At 41.2% G+C, this 20,331-nt stretch overlaps 1 protein-coding gene across 5 annotated transcripts in view; it reads left to right on the top strand.

The window, feature by feature from the left end:
- Positions 1 to 20,331, top strand: part of lingo1a (leucine rich repeat and Ig domain containing 1a) — a 340,201-nt gene that overhangs the window by 87,677 nt on the left and 232,193 nt on the right. The window contains exon 1 of one of the 5 annotated variants that reach the window (XM_077517522.1): positions 2,565 to 2,642. The exons of the other annotated variants lie outside the window; for them this stretch is intronic. The gene's annotated coding sequence lies outside the window, so the exon portion shown is untranslated. Of the gene's footprint in view, positions 1 to 2,564; positions 2,643 to 20,331 lie in introns of those variants that run through there. 5 annotated transcript variants of the gene reach the window in all.

The following is a 20,331-nucleotide window of genomic DNA, read 5'->3' as shown; positions in this document are numbered from 1 at the left end:
TTGATGGATTGATGATTTGCAATAATGGACGAAAATCCAAGTTTCCCACCATTCGTCAATCGTTACCAAAATGGCCACCCGTCATTGGCGGATTGACAGACCTTCCCTCAATATTGGCGGAATGCCTGTCGCTGCTAATTATCGTATTTATTTTCAAGTTTTTCAGTTTTCAGTCACCTTCTGCTTCTTTTTAACAAACCGTACAAAAATCAAGTAAAGTTAACTTAGTTCTGAGGCTCAAACAGATTCAGAGTTCCATGAATTGAAATGTGAAATATGACATACTCAGTTTGTTCCAAGACTCTCACAAACTGAATTATTTCTGAGAATCGGAATGAATTAAGTTTCTGAACCAGGATTTGACTGTATACCGCTAATGTTGTTTATGTATTTATGCAAAATAAAGGCCACCAGGATCTTAAAGTCGGCACTATTTGCAGAACTTCGGTAATAGTCGTCGAACGATGAGAACAGATATTTTTTTTTCTTCATGGTGTTTACCATCAGTGACTTTGCGACGAACCGACGGGCCTCAGGTGCCTCGTCGCAGCTGCGATCTATAGCGCAAATGTGAGCGGCATCGGCAATGTCGGATCTGCCGCTACGTCCAAAGGGCTCATCTGCTCATCTGCTGGCACGGGTGAATGCAGTCGTTAGCAAGCAAAGGAGCGCCGCTGGCACCCGGCGCCGGTCAAGTGAAACACGCGTCATCCTCGAGAACGCTGAGACTGCTCCGATTAATTAGGGACTCTCAAAGCCCTTTCACTTACTTTTCATGCTGGAAGCTTCGCTCTCAGTCTCACCTCCATGAAATCACACTTTTCACACCTTCTGCTGCTTGCTTCACCGCAAAGGATGGATTCAAACTGCAGGTCAAGTGCAGTGTGTGTACATGACTGTATGTCGTCTTAACCCTCAAAATACGAACCTTTCCTACAGGAAAATACGCACGTCATTCAAATCGCCTTAACTCCTGAACAGTTTGCACTAGCAACGTAATTCCAACGGCGTCTGAAATCAGACAAGTGGAGCTTTATGTCAATACTACTGCTGCATTCAAGGACGGTCGGAAGTCGGATATATCAGTTAGTTTTTCGCAGTTCCGAGCTGAAGGGGTCGAGGCGAAAGTCAACATCCAAAATGGCGGACAGTGGTAAATTGTATTTTAATTTTGGTTCTTAAAACTCATTTTTGACCTCCACCTTCTCGTCATTTTGCTTCATTTATTGTTTTTATCTTATTTCATAGGGGTGTGAATTGCCTAGTACCTGACGATTCGATTCGTATCACGATTCACAGGTCACGATTCGATTCGATACCGATTAATCCCGATACGAATTTATAAGTCGATTGTTGTGATTTTTTTCATTCAAATTTAGAAAATACTAATCAGTAAGCTTGTAGAGTGTAAGATTTATATGAAAATGTATTATTTATTTTTCTGAAATTTCAGACTTATAGAGGTTGTAATCTGTTTCATGTTTGAACAGCATTAAAATAAAATATTAAGGCTTAATGTTCCGTTCATATAACATTCTTCCATGCTCAAGGTGTGAATCCTAAAAAAAAAAAAAAAAAAAAAAAAAATCGATTCTGCCGATTATTGAATCGATTCGAGAATCGCGCGATGTAGTATCGCGATATATCGCCGAATCGATTTTTTTAAACACCCCTATTATTTCATAAGCATTCCATACAGTTCAGTAGTTGACCGTAAAATTTCATGCAGGGAGATAGCGGCATATTGTCACATACTTTGCGTTACGTGAAGTTATGTCGAATATTTATGAATGAAGTAAGCTATCTAGTTTCATACTCAAGTAAATTGTGTTTTACCATTCACGGTTTGTGTTTCCAAAAGGGAAACTGCTGTAGTGACGTCACTTGTAGTCCGTCGGTGAAGTCGGGGTCCTTCTTTTTTTCCCACTTTGCAAGTGGAATTTCTGAGTTCAAGGGGGCGTTCCCGTACACACTTCCTGGTTTGAAAAGTTCGACTTCCGACCATGCTCGAATGTAGCATACATACACTACGGTAGCTGGCAGATGTCACGTGCGGATGAAGGGCACGTCATAGAAGGAGAGTGAAGCAGGAGAGGAAATGACGCAAGTTTTTCAAATCACCGTAACTCCGGAAAACATTAGCGCTAGCAACTCCAATGGAGTCTGAAAGCAGAGGAGCAGAGCTTTACGTCGAGAGAGAAAAAATTACAAAAAAAAACAAACAAACAGGTGGACTGCTATAATAGTGATGATGGCAGGTATTGACGGCGTAGATACGTTCTGTGTGTTTACGCTGCTGTTGCATCGGCAGAATTTTATCCACATTTGGAAGACGGCTGATTACGATCTGTTCTGTCCCTCCTATGACAGTAAATTGAGGTCATACTGTTAAAGTCAATTTTTGTTATGTAGAAATCTTATGTTCTATTTTTGCCAGTAGATGTCGCCCTTGTAATTGTGTGTTCTTGTTTGATTTTGTGAAGTGAAGCGGAGCCGCCTACTGGCGAAGCAATGTAAATAGCAGCTATGTTTTTGAGGACCGGCACACACAGTCACAGCACGGGAGGAAACGCAAGAATTTCCTTTAGTCTCACCAATGTTTTTTTTTTTTTTTATTTCGGAGCCTTGGCAGAGCATAATCTGTAAGTCATAACGCTTTGACGTATTTGTGTTTGGGATTATTTTTGGTTTCTTGGTGGTGAACTTTCTTTGAAAAGACTCGATGCTATTAGCCGTTAGCTGCTAACTTGCGCTAAAGTTATTGTTGGCCTACTTGTGTTAAGCAGAGGTTAAATGGTATTGCTCACATCCATCCATTTTCTTGACCGCTCATTCCTCACAAGGGTCGCGGGGGGGGGTGCTGGCGCCTATCTCAGCTGGCTCTGGGCAGAAGGCGGGGGACACCCTGGACTGGTTGCTCTGTATGTTGCACTTTCACAAAATAGGAAAGAAGGAAGTAAAGAGCCACGGCTACAGCAAGCAGGTGTCTTTTATTTTTTGGAACTCTTTCACATGTTTAGCTCGCTGCCTAAGTTGCGCTAACTGAGGGCAGATAACTGAGGGCGTCACCTAGCAAGCAACGGTTGCTAACTATTTTGACAAGGTCTCGCTTTTAATGTGGCTCCACTCCGTCAAAGAAGGAGAGGCGGCTTCTTACCTGTTCAGAGGTGACATCAGAAGCGGCCGACTGACAGCTGCCATCCATCACTCGCTCTGCCAAGCGGATGCGGGAGGGTAACGAGAAGGGGCGCGCCGGTTAGAATGCCGACGGGCGGCGAATTTATTGGAGGTGTCTTTTTTTTTTTTTGCCGGCCAGGCCGTCCGCATTAATCCCTTTTGACCTGCAATCAATCAGCTCCATTTCCAGGGTCAAACCGTATGGGACACGCTTGGCTTCGCTGCCGTGTTGTCAAAACGTACAAAATGTCCAAGAACAGCCCGTCATGATTTATTTTGACACTCAGACTCACAACAACTCATAAATGTGTCAACGTCGAGGCACCGCGAGTGCTTTTTCCGAAGCCGACACCTTGTGAGTTTACAAAAAAGCCGCTCGACTCGAGACGGGACAAACTAAAGTGACCGGAGGTCTCGAGAATGCCTTCGCGGGACAGCTGAATAGACAAGCGAGAGCTACTGTTTGGTTTCCTATTGGGTGAAGCTCACTGATGCTGAACATTCCAGACAGCTGCAGCTAACTCCTCAACAAATCTTGTTTTCGTAGCTCATCCTCTCCCCGCCGCTATAGGTAAATCTCTCCGGACGTTGTGCATCCATGTTTTCAGTCTACTGCAGAGTTAGGAGAGACGTGGAATAATAACGCATGCGGTGTTGCAAAAATAATACAAAGTTGCAGTAAAGTAAACAGTCATAATTGAGTGTTATAATATCACAGATTTGATTATGAGCTCTTGTGAATAATTAATCGGCGAGATTAGACCCGACTTAACCGATGGGAAGTGCAATTTAGCTGCTACACTCTGGTTTTCTTAACGCGATGCAGAAACAAACGAGCTGGTTTCTCACAATTGTCACAACGTTAAGATGGAAAATGTTGATGAGATGAAGGATTAAGAGTCTCTTCATTTTAGCCCTATCTCAAAGCCTTTACACAGGGAAGGTAGACAGCAATCAGTTTTGCCTGTTATTTATACTGCCCCCAGGTGGCCAATGTGCACACACCAGGAGGTCATGTACAATATCCATTAAATTGACTTAATTTATATTTACACCACATTTAACTATTGCTTAACTACAGTGTGATTTTTCTTCATTCATAAGTTATTTTTGTTTTGTGGGAGGCTGGAATGGATTGTTGTGGGACGGCGTGGCTCAGTGATAGAGTGGTCGTCTCCCAACCCAGAGGTTGTGGGTTTGATCCCATGACATTGTGATCATATCCTTGAGCAAGATACTGAAACCCCGAGTTGCTCCTGATGCTGCGTCATCAGTAGGTGAATGGGTAGTCAAATGTGAAGAGCTTTGAGGGTCTTGTAAGGTGGAAAAATGCTATAAAAAAACAAAATACTATTTACCACTGATGGCATTTGTCTCTATTTCAATAGTGAAAGATGACGTTCTGCTATTGGTTTTTAAATCAATGAATGGTTTAGGTCCTGAAATTGCAGAATTGGGGTCAATTAGTGGGCCACAATGTTAAAAGCAAACATGGTGAAGCACCATTTAGCTGTTATGCTGCACACAAATGAAGTCAGCCAGAAGTGCCCGACCATACCTATGATTGAGGTCTTTTCAAAGCATTTTTAAAATGTTTTTTTTTTTTTCTAATCTTGTTCTCGCACTGTATGCACTTAGTAATTTGAGTAAACTTTGTTTCTTTACTTTGCTTTGAAATGTCTAACTCTTGTTTGTGCATGCTTTTAAATGTTGTATTTTCAATTATGTTTGTTGTGTGTTGAGAGTTTGGATCCCAAACGCAGACACAAAAAAAAAAGTCTTTATCCGTTTATTCACATTGAGAGGCAGAAACTAAGAGAGCTGTACACAGGAACAGTTGAGCAATAATCCGGCAAAATGCACACAATTCTCAGACCCTTAAATAGACAGTCAATCAATCTCATTGGTTGTGGCCAGACATGTGAGTACCAGTACTGACATGGAATTCTCTGATTGGCTGTTGACTCCGTAATTACAGAGTTTCTGACATCAACAAACATCATCATGTAGCATCACATAGTCCAGACATCATACAGCCCAAAACTAGTTGAAACTGGATGCTGTTACATCAATACCAAAACAGACACGTAACGTGTCGTGAACTCTGGCGCACGGTCATGAACTCGACTCAAACTTAACCCAGGCATGACCCCAGACCTGAGACAAGACCCAAACATGACTCCTGCATGACTCGAGTCATGACAATGAGAAGCACGTTGAGTTACCTTATGTATGAAATGCGCTATATGAATATCTCGTATTTTGAGTTTCGAGTCATGGAATGAATTAAACTCATATCACAGGGCACCATTGTTTTCAACAAATATTAATTATGCTGTATGAGAATCGATCCCATCTCTGTTTTGTTGCAAACAATTCAATATCATCAAAAATAAATTCATCTTGACATGGTAGACAAAACATAACCTCCCCGGCACAGGTAACGTTCGCTGAAGTCAATCTACTGTATTCCTGTCTCCAATGTTAATCACGTCTATTTAAGATGTGCTCAAAAATTCCGCTGTGTTTACATTCCCGCTACCTTTATATAAATAAACACATAAAAGTTTATAAAAGTGCCCGAGGCTGCGTTCCCGCATGCCCTCATTTCGGGGATTGGCACAGGCAGCTTCCTTTTGCATCCTTTTCAGGTGCTTTGCACGGGTGAGAGCGCATCTCGTTTGCGAGGCACCGGAGAGCCCCGCGCTCGTACCCGAGCCCGGGGAAGGTCAACTCCCTCCTTACGAGAGTGGAACGTCGTATCGGCTTTAAGTGTTGGAGGTGACGAGCTGTTCGGGGATGCGAGCGAGTGCAAATATGATTGCGGCGCAGCCGAGCAAGCGACGCCTCCGGGATGACGCGCTTTGATTACGCCGCCGGCTGCCCGCTAAATCAATCGACCTTGACGCCAACGTCGCCGTCGGCGCTCGCAACACATCACGTACGTGTTGCTTGTGTCTTGGGGTGCAAGGGGAAGACGGTCCGTCGCAAAGCTGACGCTTCGAGCTGTGGTGCTGCATGTATTGATTAACATTATTTTTTTTAATTGCTAAAATGACAAATGACAGCGGCATATACAGCAATACTTTTTTAATCACGGGATTAGCGTACGGAAACTATTTTTAAACTTTATTTTTTTTCGATGCACCATCATGAGTGAAATGAAAATTGCATATGTGAGTAGGGCTGTGCAATTAAATCGAAATTCAATTACAATTTCAATTAATACACTCCACAATTACAAAATCTGCATAATCGTAAAAAAAAAAAGAAGATGATTACTACAGTACTAATTTTTGAGTTGTTTAAATTTAGACATTTGCACCTTTTTTAGTAACTAATATAATAAACTTTGTTAATTATAGTGTTTAAAATTTCTTTGTTTTGTTAATATTTTGTTTGTTTTTTTACGTTTAAACATTTTTTGTACCAAAAAATAAATGACCATCCTACTGCACAGCACATGCTGCACTCCAACTTCAAGTTTTTGCCAATAAATAAATACATAAATAAATACATAAATAAATAAATACATAAATAAATATTATTATTGTTATAAATTGTTTGGTCCAAAAGGAACTTACATAATTATAGTGTTTTAATTTTTTAAAATTGGTATTAATATTTTTGAATGTGTAAATATTTTCTCGTTTTGTACCAAAAAATAAATTTCAATTATTGCCAAAATAATCGTGCTTATTATTTTTCCCATAATCAAGCAGCCCTATATGTGAGTATGAGGATGCATTATTATTGTGTATGCCTATGAATTTCATGTACCGGTTCATACGCTCTTGATAGATATACACGTGTTAAAGTGCATTTGTTTACACAAAAGCAGGATTATACATTTTCTTTTATTGAAATGTATTAATAATTAAGTCAAAATATACAAAGAATAAGGGTTAGGACCAGATAAGTTTTGCACTTCTTCCTACTCCCTTTAACTATGTAAACGATCACGAATGATTGCTATAAGTTTCTTCTCTTTTAATTTTTTTTTTAATCTGCTACTTGTTTGTTTATATGTTTACATGTTTATAACGGTTAAACCCCTTTGCGGGGCTGATCCGGCCCGCGGGCCGTATGTTTGACATCCCTGATCTACAGTATATTTAAAAAAAAAAATTGAACTTATGAACCCGTGCAGAGCCCACATTGCATGCGATGTTTCTTGCTCTTAATGAAGTGTGACTAACTGGTTTTACATTTCCCTTTAATTACAGATCGCTAATACGCCAGTGCCTCCGATCGTTCATAGTCGAATAATTTTAATGTTGCCTTCCTAAATTGATTTATTTAAGCTTAATGAAAGTGTTATCTTGTAAATGCACCATCATCGCTTTGGCATCTCATTATGGCCGCACATCAGTGCATTCTAGTTGCCCTCCACTTCGCCGGGATGAAAATATTATTCCTCAGGGGAATAAACCTTAAGCTAAGAATGAATAAAAATTAATAGTGATGATATTTTCCTTTCTTTCTTTTTTTTTTCTTATTTCTGTAGGCTTACATTTATTAAACATGAACATGCTTGAGTTGACGAAATATTTAAAAATGAAAGCCAAGTTAAAAAGCTTGTCATCATAACTATGTGGAGTAAACAACAACAAAAACACCTAGACAGCCCTGAGAGACTGAGACTAAGGACATGCATTACTTGAACCATGCCCTGCGGTCTGATGAGACCAAGATGAATGTATTCAGTTCAGGATTGGTTTCAGATGGTGTCAAATGTGTGTGGCGGCAAGAAGGTCTTGGCAAAACTCAAGCATGGAAATTTGGGCCGCGGGACAGTATTCCAACATGATAATGACCCCAAACACGCCTCTCAGATGACCACGACCTTGCTAAAGAGGCTGAGGGTAAAGGCCAAGTGTGTTTCCAGGCCTAAACCCTTTTGGTCATCCTCAAATGGAAGGTGGAGGATCATAAGGTCCTAAATATTTGCTAGCTACATGATGTCATCATGGAGTAGTGGAAGCGGATTCTAGTGGCAACCAGAGGTGTCAAATCCACGTCCAGAAAGTTAAAACCCGGACACAGTTTGGATTTTGCCACAGCTGCTTCTACTCAACGGGCACCGGGAGCTTGTTTGAGTAAAAGAACTGTCAGGGTTTTTACTAGAGCTAGACCGATATGATCTTTTCAGGGCCGATACCGATTATTAGTAGTCAAGGACACCGATAACCGATTTTTGGATATTCATTTTCACTAAAAAGGGAAAATATTGGCATCAAAATTTGGAAAAAATACAAATTCCAGCTCTTAAGTTTTTCAAATTTTTTTTTTAAAGCATATGCTTATTGAGCAACTTTTAGGGTTAGTAAAATTATTATTATTATTATTTTTTTTAAATCTTAGTCTATAGACATCTTTGTTTTTAAAATGTAACGAGTTAAATAAAAACAAATTGTTTGCTACACTAAATACAGCTAATAAAATTGTTTATTTTTTTTATTTTTATTTTTTACTTCTCTTAGTTTTAATTTCAAACAAAAACAGAAGGTGCAGAGAGTTCCCAGGGTCAGCAGCATCTCAGAAAATTAAAAATAAATAAATAATAATAAAAAAAAAATACATTTAAATTAGTTCCCTGAAGTAAAGTTTTTTTTTGTTTTTTTGTTTTTTTTGTTTTTTTAATTGGCTCAATTATCGGCCATATGATTCTTCAAATTGGCCGATGCCTATATTCTATTCGTCAAAATGCTTAATATCGGAGCCCATTATCGTCCCAATCGACAATCAGTTATCCCTAGTTTTTACTTTCTGGACCTGGATTTGATACATCTGGTGGAAGCTTGAAGTGCCCGTCCGTCAAATTTTGCTCTTTGTGAAAACCGGTTCATGGCATAAAAAACCCCCAAAACAAAACATTGGATTGTTGGAATTGAGCATTTCCCTCGACACCCTTCGACTAAAATTCCGTCGTTTGGGAGCAGCTTGGGCTTAAAATTTTGAGGCTTTGTCAAAGTCGTCTTGGGGAAAATAATCCCGTCAGAAAACCGGCGTCTTGTGTCAAGCAGCCATCTGACACCTTTGATAAAGCAAAGTTCAGCCTCGCCGCAAGAAATGCCTTTTAGTGGAGCCCAGATCTTGTTTTGAAGGCTACTTTGTACCCAGACATTTACCCCCCTCGCCAGCACGTCCTCGCCCCATGGCAGCAACGCGCATTGATGAGCACGGACAGATGGCGAGACGGAGAGCAAACGGAAGGCTCGTGATGAGGCGCTAATAATCGCCGCACCTTGGCTGTGGCGCCACATCAAAAAGCGGCCTTGATGTCAATTAATCCCGACGGAATGTGGATCCGTGGAATCGGTGACAAAAAAGGGGGTCGGGATGCTAAGGAGAGATAGCAGGTGATCTTTCCCCGCAAAGGATTACTAATGAAATAACCTTTTTTTTTTTTTTTTTTTTTTCCCAAGGATGCAGACATCACACGAATGCTGAGATGTAATGAGATTACTCGGTAAACATTACCGAGGAGACGTCTGCTTGGCTTCACTGAAGGGCACCTCTGTGCTTAACCTTTTCTTTCAACTATTCAACTTTAATTGAAAAAAAATATTCGATATTTACTTTCAGCGCCATCAAAGCATTCCTTTGATCACTGTTGAGGAATTTATACGCCGCAAAAGATTCCAAATATTTTCTGCAGTGCGACCTTGACTTACGAATGCCACAATTTACACATTTTCCGAGCTGTGTTTCAAGCCAAAACGGGGACTGTCAGTACTTTTAAAGTACTTTTTCCCAGCTGTTGATTGTATGGCAAAAACAATATAACACACAAATGCAACATGGAAATACTAGCTAACAGTATTGTGAACTCACAAATACCGTGAGAATTCATCTTGCGTTAGCAAGGTTAGTTAATATTAGCTGGCCATACTAATAATAACAACCAGGAGACTGCATAATCTCAATTGAACTATTTACTGGATGCCAGAAAGATTGAGTCCGCAGCAGCTGTGGAGCTTTTTCTGCTGAACGCAGAAGAAGGCTTGCCACACTCAAAATGGTCGCTACTCTTATACTACCTTGGCCGTCCACCCCCACGGGGGCCGGCTCTACCTAGCCTAAATGAAAATGTGTGACCTGATGGTCTTAACTGGTTTCAACTGGATAAGTGTGCCAGAGTGCAGATAGATAGATAGAAAGGCGCCAAACCAGGACTGGTCACAGCGACACAACGGCCCAGCTCAAGTCACCGATCTAATCATGAAGAGGCCTAATTTAACAATTGCCATATTTGAGTATTTTCCTTCTCAACCATAGGCTCTAATGTGGTATGTCTCTGAAAGATTATCCCGAGCAATTACCTTGTGTTCCTTTCTTCCTCCCCGATCTGCTCGGAAAGTGGTCAGGGCCAACAATTGTAGATGTTAAACTTGTTGCAAATCCTTTTACTCGTGACGCGATGATTTAACTGTACCCAGTTAGCAAACTTGCATTTGGATAACATCTCATAAGTCATTCACCGCAATAGAAACGACAATAGTTTGACAGTAAAATGTAGTTTCCAGATAAGCTAACACTAAGCCTAGCTTCTTTTATTTCTTCTTCTGCTCTTTCTTCACTGTATTCTTCATCTGTCTTGATGCTATGCTATGCTATGCTATGCTATGCTAGTTGGTCATTTTGAGTGCACCACACAGAATACAGCAGTAAGGACAAACCTGCCGATTCTTTCTAGTCTTAAAAAATAAACGAAGATGTTAAATATCAGTCCCCCTGCCCGAGGAATTCAAATCATCCTGAAATGAGTCCTATGGAGTGACTTCCTTTCCATCGACCGGTAACTAAACCACATATCAATAGCAATCAGCGGTCACGTTCCGAATGTTACTCGAAGTCCAGAACGTTAAGACAGATTCTAATTGCTCTTGTCAGTCAATATCAATTTCTCTGTCCTCCGGTGCATTCAGCCTAATTTGGATGGCTGCTCTTCTTACAATGTCCTGCGGCAAAACAGACCCTCCAAATGCATTCAGCTCTCAAATAAAGGCTCCGAGCGCGTCATTTGGATTGACAACGGGGGCAGAAGCAATTCAAGTGAACTTAAGTCTACCCCCCCCCCCCCCCCCTGCACCATAAATAATATTTAATCCCTCTCTGGAAGAGGGAATTGGTAATGAGTCCCTGAGCTTTTTTGATGCATCTCGGCGCCTTCAGCTAGTGCTGACACCAATAAGATAGAAAGCAGACAGCTTTCTGCGGCCCGAAACAATTGGAGAGGACGACGGCGTTTTCCAGATCGGATCGATCAAAGAGTCGGATTAAATGGGGAGCAGAAGTAGAAAACACCATAATGCATCGTTATCTTTTCGAACTTCGTCAAAAGGCGAGTGTACAGCACATATCACAGCACATGAATGCAGTTGAAGCTGCAAGTCTCACATGGCGGAAATCCATTCAAATCAGTCTTTTTTTTTTTTTTTTTTTTTTTTTTTCCCCCTTCAAGTGATTTGTAGTGCTTGGTCCGAAATGACAAGGAAAGTGCATTAGGGCCGAATCCTCTTTCGATATTTGAATGCTGCACAACGGGGCAAACTGTGTAGTGCAGGGATTGTACGCTGGCTTTTAGGTAATAATAGCTGTAGTTGAGGTGCTACATGAAATCAAGCAGTGTGCAACGGAATGTTACGAGCGTGCGACTGAGCTCGACTTGAAGTTTACACTCTTACGCTCAAAGAAGAAGCCACGGACACTTCCATGTTGTCAGTCAACATTTGCATTTTTTTGCCGTTAGATATTAAAAGTTAACTCTACGCATATAATGATTTAATCTTACCTTAAACACCATGGCGATGTAATTTTTTTTTAAATGAAATATTAGGTGTTTTGCTGGTTAATTTTCAACGCGGAAGTAAAACACCTGGTTCAGTAAAACCCTGCCTCTCCCCGTGTAATTGCCACGCCCCCGGCGAGCCTGCAGTCTGCTATTGTAGCTCTGCGTTTGAACGCTCCTCCACACAATTTGACGCAAGCCAATTCTTCAATAAACATTTGAAACAAAACGGCTCCTTGCCGTAAGAAATCGTGGAGTGTGGGGAAGAAGGAGGGGGAAAAAAACTGAGCTGGACTCGAACCATGGACTTGCTGCTTACAGAGCGTGCACACTAACCACTATACTGTTCGTTCAGTTAGGTTTAATAGTGCAAAAAATGTACTTGTAGTTTACACACGTGTCAGCCAGAACCTTTGTGGGATTTTAAGACAGCCCATTGTCATTGCACTTTGGCATACAAACGTGAAGGATAATTGATTGCTTTTAATTGATTTGGATAGAATGTTACACTGATAACGGGTACTTTTGTCACTATCCCATGGAGGTCTCAGAGAAATGGGGCGGGTGGGAGTGGGCCCGCACATTATGACGTCATAAAGTGAGCACCAGCGTGTTTTCTCAGGTTGGGAGGGGCTGGTCCCTGGAGAGCAGAATGAACTCGAATTTCTCATCAATTAGCATTTTAACACGGCTAAAAGCTCCAAGAAGTTGATTTTTCATGTTGCTGTCCCTTTAGTAAATGCAGCAGAGGACAATAGTTCATTTGTTACATCATGTGGATGGATTCATGACCGTGCCATGACGGTCATTTCCCCAAAGTCACTTTTGCGTAAGAAAAACATGTGAAATGGCATCACCCCAAGCCCAAACACCTTTTTTTTTTTTTTTTTTTGCTTTCCCAGCCATCATGATGCGCAAATGAGGAGATCCATCACCGATTGAAACATTCCACAGACGTCAGCGCTGAGACGTTCCATTTGTCTGGCGCCTTTCACCTGCGAGCAGCTGCTTGCGCTCGTGCTCGCGCCTTTGGACCTTCGTGCTGTGCCTAACGCTTGCTGCAATATGTTCACACTTGTCGTCTCGGTGGATTTGCAATTCAAATGTACGATGCAAAACATACCGTAAAACTTTGATTTACAACCGGACCACACTGCTGCGACATTTCACTTTAATTGGTCCAATAATGATGATTCATTTTTTGCACAAATTGCTGGCCTATGTCGCAATTTGGTGAATTTATTCATTTATTCAGAGTGTGTTATTTTTACAAATGGTAGAAAATTGACGAAATTGCCGCTTGACTCTTAACTGGAACGTGTAAGAGGGAGCACATAGATCCTACTCTGGTTGCACTTTGGTTTTGCACTCCTGCTTCCCTGTCTGATCAGGGCTCTACAAGCTGCTACAATCTTAGTGGGATTGAGCATTCAAAAATTTTTTTTGAGCAAATAAAAACAGCATTTTTCTCTCATAACACAATGTATTTTATTTTTAATCACAATATAGAATATTTAGTGTAGAATGTAGTATGGTTCTTCTTCTGTTTTAGTTCTTCATAGTAAATCGTAATTCCCATCACTGGTGAGCTATTTTTTAGAACTTTTGTTTTTCTTGGGGCTAACTAGGACCCACTGGCATCTGCTTTCTTTTCTTTCTGTCCTTTTTTTTTTAAATTAGGACAGTGCACATGAATCAGAGCAAAAAAAAAAAAGGCATCTGTGTTTGTAGTATCTCATGTTGCTCCCTCCTCCTTACCCACTGAGAAGGACAAAAAAGTTAAACGGAGGTAAATAACTTCAAAGAGGCGGCTTTTTTTAATTCCACTCTGCAAGCGGCCAATCCTATTTTGCCTTGCTAAGACAATCCCCTCAAAAATGAAAAGAGCTCATTATCGGTGACAGCTAGTATTAGCGGCTATTGAAACGTTGACTTTTGAAAACCATAGTCAACCATCAAAACGGTAATCGGCCCATGCCTAGTCCTAAACTATGGAATGACCTCCCAGAATACTTTAGACAAGCATCCTCACTCTCCGTTTGTAAAATATGCCGAAAAGCCTTTTTTTTGTTTAATCCTTGACTTTCAACACAGCTTTAGAATCAGCCATTGTTTTAGTGCCTAATTTGATTTTATTGGTTTTAACTTTGTGTTTTTCTTTGTTGTGTGAGCTTTGCGTTTAAGTACTGCGCTTCGTTTCATCTGCGTTTGCTTTTAAAGTGCTCTATAAATAAAAGTGTATTGAGCTCAGTCGAGAGCAAGTTGTACATCGGAACTCCGGAAACGCAGTCGCTGTGTCCCAGTTCAGGGCGCGTCGTCTTTGGAGTCTGCGTTTGAAGACTTCATAAAGTCTTGTGAAGGCTGTTCCAAATCTGGCCTTTCTTTTCTGTATTTTGCAAGATGCAACGTTTAGAGAGTTGATATTATTTTTTTTAAATAATTCCACACTATATGTACCAGGGATCCAACGTTATGTTATGCTAGTACTGGAGCGATGTTTTAAGGCCTAGATACACCAATCCGACGTCGGGAGTCGGACAGCGTTGTATAAATTACTGTCGTAAAGTCGTATCAAGTTGGAATATGTCGGGGGGGGTTCAGCGATTTCGACACGTTGAATCAGCATCAGGACACCCTGCGAAGGAAACTCATTTCGGCCGCTTGTATCCGGGATCTCGTTCTTTCCGTCACGACCCACAGCCTGTGACCATAGGTGAGGGTCGGAACGTAGATGGACCGGTAAATCCAGAGCTTTGCCTTTTGGCTCAGCTCTTTCTTCACCACGACGGACCGATACAGAGTCCACAGCTGACTCGTTATCATAATTATCATCACCAGCAAGCTCTGTAGAAAACCTGATAACGATCCATTTAATCAAATCAGCTGTATTGGTGGAGGGAAACATGGAAGACAGGCAGGACAGTGTCCCTCGAGGACCAGGGTTCCCTACCCCTGACTTAGGGTCTTTGGTTCATGTGAGACCGGCATTGTATGATATAACCGTTAAAAGGTTTGTCGACAAAGGTATGAAATCGGACGCGACTGGATATAGGTCGGCTTTACTCATATACAGTACGATACTGTGCAAAAAGCCGTTTCAAAAAGGGTTTCATTCACGTGGGAGGACATCATGAGAGAGAGAGTAACCGGTATGCATTGTTTACATTTTTATATCCCGCCCCCATAAAGAGGTTTCCGATTAGGACTTCCGTCGCCGACGATATAGTTGAGAATTACTCAAGGTATGTAAGAGTCGGGGTCGGTGTGGTGCATATTTACGTAATTTTTCTACCCGACGTGCCGACGTCTGGGCAGACGCCACGGGTAGACGTCGGTCACATTTGGCCGTTGGTACTTGAGTATGCAGAATCCTCGACCCGTTTGAAAGAGGTCAGAAAGTACGAATACCATTTTTATAAACATCAATTTATGGCTTAAGAATGTGTCATTTTGCCAAAAAAAAGGCTGCCCTTGACATTTCCACATGATGGTTTGCAAACGGAGTGTACATAAGATGCTTGGTCAAGTGCAGTCGAGTCGAGTGCATGTTTGCGTCGCCAAGCTATGAAGAAATTAATCATCTCAGCATCAACATGGCCGCCCTCCGGATGTGTCGCTTTGGGTCCAAACGCTTTGCCCATGGACACATGATGATGGAGGAGGTGGCGGCAAAGTGGCAGCCGCTCTCCGACTTGGCCGGCGGACACGCGTGCAGGTTCGTCCAGGTTCTGGACGTGCCCGGCGAGAAATCAAAGCTTCATTATTCATCAGGCTGCAAAACGAAGAGGAGTGATGATTGCGAAAGAGGTGCGGGGGGGGTAGAGGGCGTGTGTTTTCACGGTCGTAGTGAAACATACTTACGCAAGTGAGTCCATTCCAAGATGGAGATGTTCATTCCGTGAAGCTTCCTTTTTTCCTTTCCAACACAAGCCGCCGTTTCAGGTCTACTTTAATGGCGCCCCCGTCACTTTTTTTGACCTACATTTTGCCGTCATTCATTCCGCTTCCAAATTATTGTAAAGGCTTACAGCTACATTCTCCTATTCACGCCATTTCCTTCACTTTCATGAGCAATTTTCCATTTTCCTCGCTGTCGCAGTATGAGCTCAATAAATGCTATTTGACTTTTCTTTTTTTTTTTTTTTTTTTTCCCCTTGGGATAGTGAAACAGAAAAATAGGACTTTTTTTTTCTTTCTTTTTTTTTTCTTTCTTTTTTTTTTCTTTTTTTTCACCCCCTACCAATAATCCATCCAATACGTTGATTCAGTTGATTTTGGTACTGTTGCAGTACGGCGGTGAAATGGATTTGTTCCCCAACTCTCAATCTTTCCATCTCACAGTTCATTCAATCAAAAATGAATGCCAATGTGCATTCCTTCCAATTTGAAAATGTAATTTTCCGACAAAGTCACAATATTATGACACTGTGTGCCCTTGCAATATGACTTCAGTAGTCGCTTCTCAATTATTTCTTAACAAGACTTTATTGAATAAATCCACTGTAACGTCTCTGGTTGTGAATTATTCATTCATCCATCTTAAATTAGTTATGATAGTGTTTTTTTCTAATCTGTTTAAATTAACTGCACTTAGTCATCTAATGTGTATCAAAAAGTGAAACAGATAAGCGACTTTATACTTTGAGAACCCTTGAGGCCTGAGTTCTATTTCTGGTCCACTTTTTTTTTTTTTTTTTTATCTAATAGTCATCTTTGTGATCACATTCGTCCCAAATTCAGAGATTTTTTTTTTTTTTTTTTTTTGCGCAATGTGAATTGTGAACACTCGAAAGCAACCTGTCAACAAGAACGAAATAAGACGATCTCCCGAAGATTTTTCTTTCACTTTAACATTTAGTTGATTTTAATCAAACTCGTATAAAGTTTCCGTTGTCAGGTGCGAACACAGCTGTCAAAATCTGGCGAACCAAATCAAGTTCTTTCTGGGTGGTGAGAAAGTGGTCCCACCTGGATCTTGCCAAAAGTCAGATGGGATATAGGCACCAGTCCACCAAACCAATCGGAACAAGCACAATAGAAGAAAGTTTCAAGATAAAATCTCTCAAATGTTGCTTTGTAGAGCAAAATGTACTCTAAACTGGGGTTGAGGAACAAACCCGTGACCTTCAGCTTGGGAGACTGCCACTCTACCACATGAGCTATGCCACTACTGTTTTCTTACATCCAAGAGGAGACATATTCCGGTATAGTCCACTAGGCTATGTTTGAATGACAACATAATACAAGGATAGTAACTTCAAGACTCTTTGTTAAGAGCATCTGTGGACGTGTCGTCCTTCCCCGTGTCCTCTCCGGCTCGCGTTTGTCATCTCCCGGCCGCCCCGATGCGTTTTCCATTCTCCCACACTCTTCACGCCGATGCACTCCGCCTCCCGCGTCCTTACCTTCCCTCACAACTTGTGACATCATTCCTCACCTCCCTCGCGCTGCCGTGTCCTCTCTCGTCTCATTCCGCCTCTCCCTTTTTCTGCCACCGGCGTGGGAGGGAAGAAAAGGATTAGTGGAAAGAGAGAGAGAGAGAGAGAGAGAGGGATTGAAGGGGCTAAATGACGGTATTGAGTGCGGGAGAAAATAAATGTTGGCCTCTTACAGTGAGCGAGTGAGAACTGACGTTGCCTTGACGGACATCTAATGGGATGACAGCATAATGAAGTCATATCTCAATGACAGCTTTAAAATCACGAAGGGAGGTAGAAAGGAATGTTGCTGCTGCTGTTTGGAATGTTAAGCTGCCTCCAAAAGAAGGAGTTGGGAGAGCTAAAAATGTACCAGATATATTTATCGTTGAATATTCACATAGTAATTCACATAGCCACCCAGGAACAGAAAGTGAAAAGCAATATTTGGAATTGTGAAGAATTAAGAGATTATTTTATCATTGTGCTTCTTCGATATGATTTGAATGAATGAGCCGATGATCGGCAGTATACTAAAGGACATCGACCGGCCGTGACGATCGCTCTGATTGGTTGTTAGCTAGCGAATCAGTGCAGAGAATAGACGTGACAAAAGCAAAGAAATCAACATTATCCAGTCCATTCATCTCAATGAAACGTTGCTTTTTACTTCCAGCTTGTACTATGTGTGTGTTGGGCAAGTTTGGTATATGGGTGCATTCATTCATGAAACCATGACTCATGGTCGATGGTACGGGAAACAATGACTTGCACGCCATGTTGGCAGTGTAGCCAAGGCCGTCCTGCCAACCTCTGTCTTGCGATGCTACAGGTCACCCCTCACTGTGTCACCTTGGTCACCCCACCGGAAAGTTCTGGCCCCTAGGCTTGACTCCCCTTACTCACCGACTATCTAACTAGCTGACTGATTAGCTACCTGACTGACAAAATAAAATGAATGGACTAACTGACTGACGGGTTAACTGAATAACTAATGTACCTTAAAAAAAAACAACCTAGCACATTAATTTTACCATATTAAATGACTGTTCAACTGGCTGATTAGGTACAATTACTCAAATAAAGTAAATATCGATGGTCTAACTAACTAATAACTAACTATATCTGTAACTAAATAACTGTAACTAACTAACTAACTAACTACCTGTAACTAACTAACTACCTGTAACTAACTAACTAGCTTACTAACTATCTGTAACTAACTAACTAGCTAACTGTATCTGTAACTAACTATATAACTCTAACTAGCTAGCTAACTAACTACTTGTAACTAACTGTATCTGTAACTAACTAGCTAACTGTATCTGTAACTAACTTGCTAACTATCTGTAACCAACTGTATCTATAACTATCTGTAACTAACTAACTATAACTGTAACTAACTTTATGTATAACTATCTGCAACAACTGCATCTATAACTAACTAACTAACTAACTAACTAACTAGCTAACTAACTGCATCTGTAACTAACTAGCTAACTAACTGTATCTAACTAACTAGATATCCGTAACTAACTAACTAACTAGATAGATAGATAGCTAACTAACTACTTGTAACTAACTGTATCTGTAACTAACTTGCTAACTATCTGTAACTAACTAACTAACTAACTAACCAAAAACTGACTGACAAGTTAACTGACTGACGTGATTTACTAACTTTATACTGTATGAGCGACTATTAACTGCAGTTGACTGCAATACCGAATAACTAACTACTACAGTATAGCTAATGAAGTAACAACATGACTCAGTGCCAAATCAACGGGCTGACTGACTGTCTTGCCAATTGATAAACAACTAATTCTCTAATCATCTAGCTAAAAGCTACTTCCAATATTACTGACGAATGACTTTGTAATTGATGAACTACTGTAACTAAGTGACTGTAAGTGCCTCAAAGACTGACTGACTGACTGCGCACATGAATGGGGGAAAAAGATGCGCCTGTCGTGTCCATGTCGCGTTGGAGATGAGATGGAAATGTGCAAATCTGTGAGGTGCGATGACATTTGCTCATCGATGCCGCGCGTTCGGGCCGAGCAGACGTCATTATCTCGTCTTTTAACACTCTGCGGCGTCAGTGTCACCGAGTCCTGGCAGGCCTTGTCACCTCCGTGGGCGAGAATGCGTTGAGAGCTTCACACAGGCCGCGTCGTCATTTGCTTCCCGTAATACCTGCGTCTTCTCGATAAGACGGTCTGGCTTTTATTTCATTACGCTGCGGCTTTGAGAAAGGGATCGTCCTCGAAATTGCAAGTTCACCACTATCGATAGTAAAGCGTAATGAAACACTTGACGTCATTATCAAATGAACACAATCGACGATGAGCAGATAAATGAGCATAAAACGTAGCCTCCACGTGCACTCTCGGCGCGTAAAGCCACCGTGTTCCTTCTAAAAGTGTCATTTACCAACGATTAATAGAAAACATCCTGGAGCACGCAACCGTTATATAAGCGAGTGTTTACAAGGGAGAGGGTGCGCTCGCTTTCGTTCCACCGGAGTCATCAGGGGCTTATTTGATATTTTTAAAAAAAATTTCGACACAGTCATTTATTGCACCGCGCGACGAACGAAGGCGTGCTAGAGTTAACGCCGTCCTGTTATGCAACCGGAGCATGGAGACGCGTAAGGCTCGCAGCGTGTACACTATTTAGCGTGGGGAGCCGTTACAGCTCGTCACGACCTCTTTTTTTTATTTTTATTTTTTTAGTACCGCTTGACTCATTGGCAAAGTTAACTCGCGTGTTTGCTCGAGTGCAAGCCACTTAAGTTTGAAGTGACTGCAGTTTATTGTACTGTAATTGTTTTTCATTTTACTGTAATGAGCAATGGCTGGTATATAAATGTTGTTGTTTTTTTTTTTAGGGCATGTCAAAAAGTGTTAAGATTAATGTCAATTCAATAAAGCGTTTTTA

The sequence above is a fragment of the Festucalex cinctus genome, chromosome 3, assembly GCF_051991245.1.
Source record: "Festucalex cinctus isolate MCC-2025b chromosome 3, RoL_Fcin_1.0, whole genome shotgun sequence".
Lineage (NCBI taxonomy): Eukaryota > Metazoa > Chordata > Actinopteri > Syngnathiformes > Syngnathidae > Festucalex > Festucalex cinctus.
Note: the sequence above shows the minus strand (reverse complement) of the source record. Positions and strands in the feature narration are given on the sequence as shown.